Raw genomic sequence first — 2,693 nt, 5'->3', positions numbered from 1 at the left:
TTTTGCCTGTTTACATGAATACATTTTTTTATTCATGTACTTATAACATATAATACCCGATATGGGTATGGCCCATCAGAACATCTCTGTGGGTCATTCTCAACCATGAACTGCCTCAATGAGTCAATGAGTCCCCCACTTTCTGTGGTGAAGGCCATTCAGATGGATCTTCTGAGTAAGGTCTTGCCCCAACCTTCTCCTCTGCACTTCTCTGTTCCTCTCCCTCCTCCTCCTCCTCCTCCTCCTCATCATCATCATCTTCACTTCTCTTGTCCACTTTCTCCTCTGTGGTGTTGGTCTTGCCATGTCTGCCTGCATGGTGGTCAGCAGAAATTCAAGCCCTCCTGGTCATCTAGGTTTTTGTGGCCTCACTAGCTGAATTCTTCCTACCTGATGTCATCGCTGCTCTCCTCTACAGCAATTGATCACCGACCTCATGTCTGTCTCGTTCATTCCTTACTTGTGTTTTTCTCCTCTAAGTCATATGGTCAAACAAGTATTATTAATTAGCTTTGAATAAATTACATATCTTGCTAATGCACTTTTTAAATGTAAACAATATTTAAACATAAATCTGTTGGTATTAAGTGGCTGTTTCTACACTTGCAGCTAACATTAGTCCAACCTGTCTCCTTCTCCTGTCTGTCCTGATTCTTTCTCTCCATCCTCTCAGCTGTTATATTGTAAATACTGATCAGTAAGTTGTAACTTGTTATTTATTAGTAATTAGTAGCTTTAGCTAACCTGAACATTTCCAGGCCTCCTCTTGATGCTCAGACAGAACTTCCTGCTGTCTTTCAACCAACTTTGAAAGGTTTTCTTTCATGCCTACATCTTTATCTTTCTGCCTCTTCAGTTTTCTGCCTCTCCATCTTTAGCTCTCTGTCATTAGATGACAACACGACTCACACGAAAACAATTGCGCTCCCGCGCATGCTCGAGGGGGCACGTGAGGGCACCACATATAACTTTTTACACCACTGTGGACACAGAGTGAAGCGGATCACCTCTCTGCTGTGAGATTGACAGCTGTCAGTGCTTGGGGAAGTGGGCAGGGCTTACGGTATGCTGCAGAATGAGTGCTTTCTCACATTTAGCCGCCAAAGTCACTAGATTTGTTGCTAGTCGATTTTAAAAAATGCTAGAGGGATCTGAAAACTTGCTAACTATAGCATTAAAGTGACAAAAAGGCCGTGTGCATGTTTTTTTTTTGTGTGAGAAATACAAAGTGTGGCATGTGAGCGTGTGCACTTCACAAAATGCATGTGTCTCACGGTCAATGCATGAGACTTGAGAACCCTGCTTGAGATCAAATTCAAAAATGGCGTCAGTAAAGCATGCGCACTGTGGCTGATGCAAAATGTGAGACGGTTGGAAATTATGTGTCATGTATCACTGAACACATTTTAATGAAAGTCTCATAAAGTAATCCGTTGATTTACATCTACAACTGACTAACTTTTAGAGCAAATTCAATTCAAGAGGACAACTACAGCTAATCGATATTAGCCAACACAAAAATGGCTGTAACTCTAGGTTTTACAGATATCAAGCACAAATTTGATAGTAGTTTGGTAGTAGTTGAGAGTCATCCGTAACACTTATCACATAAGTATATGCATAAAACTATTTTTAAGGTTTGACTAAAATACCTACAACTCCATCATTTCTCAACAAGAAAAGATCTTAGTCTAAAGCTCTGGTATGAAAGGCGGTGGGTGATATGTATTCCTTCATGGAATGTTAGGCCTTTAAATTGTTTTTGTAATGGCAGCTTCCAGTCCTTACTTAGCTTTAGGTGGATTTAGTCAAAAATTAGACTTTTAATTGAGAAAAGAAGGTGGATTTTCTAATCAGATTGTAAATCAGATCTAATTTGACCAGAACTATGTAAGCTCTTTTTTTTTCTTAACTTACCCATGAAGCTGCTGATGAAAATTTACTATTAATAGCAAATGGCATAGAAAACATTTGACTTTTGTTTCCTTTTATACTGAAGCAAGATGTGAAGTTGAAGTTGGGTGGAGAAAATGATGAGGAGCCTGGACATTAAGCATGGAGTTTGTTGTAACTTTGCACCATCAATCCAAGTTATAAAAGCTTACAAACCCAGAGGCTCCAAATAAAGTGTCAAGGTTTTACTAGGTGGACTAATGTGGGTACGATGTGTTCATTTATGGGCAATATTGTAGACGGTCTAGAATACAGTTTTGCTAACTGTGCACACAAAAACAGGGTGTGCGTTTAAAAAAATTGTTTGCTCTAGTCAAGTCAGATTTATTTATATAGCACTTTTCAGCAACAAGGCAGTTTGAAGTGCTTGAATAATCAACTGCATGGCTTGTTTTGTCACTTGGTTGCAAACCACCCTCAGAATTCAGTGACAGCAACAAAACATTTACTTACTTTCTTGCAATATTCTTTTAGTTTGAGTCACCAACTAGACTCCAACAGTCACAGCTCAGTGAGATACTACCCTTAACAGGTGGCCTCTCGACCACAGGCTGTTTGTATCCATCAGCATGCTACTGATGTAATTCTGACAGGTTATTTGACCACTCTTCTTGGCAGAATTGATCGAGTTCATTTAAATTGGTTGGTTTCCTGACATGGACCTGACTTTTAATAATAGTGCACAAATTCTTAATAGGAATTCACAAACTTGGGGTGGGGGGGGGGGGGGGGGGGGGTGA

At 39.8% G+C, this 2,693-nt stretch overlaps 1 protein-coding gene across 1 annotated transcript in view; it reads left to right on the top strand.

The window, feature by feature from the left end:
• LOC108242607 (netrin receptor UNC5D) overlaps positions 1–2,693 on the top strand; it is a 340,333-nt gene that overhangs the window by 301,766 nt on the left and 35,874 nt on the right. The window lies entirely within an intron of this gene.

The sequence above is a fragment of the Kryptolebias marmoratus genome, linkage group LG14, assembly GCF_001649575.2.
Source record: "Kryptolebias marmoratus isolate JLee-2015 linkage group LG14, ASM164957v2, whole genome shotgun sequence".
NCBI lineage: Eukaryota > Metazoa > Chordata > Actinopteri > Cyprinodontiformes > Rivulidae > Kryptolebias > Kryptolebias marmoratus.
The sequence above is the reverse complement of the archived record's forward strand: the minus strand, read 5'-3'. Positions and strand labels throughout refer to the sequence as shown.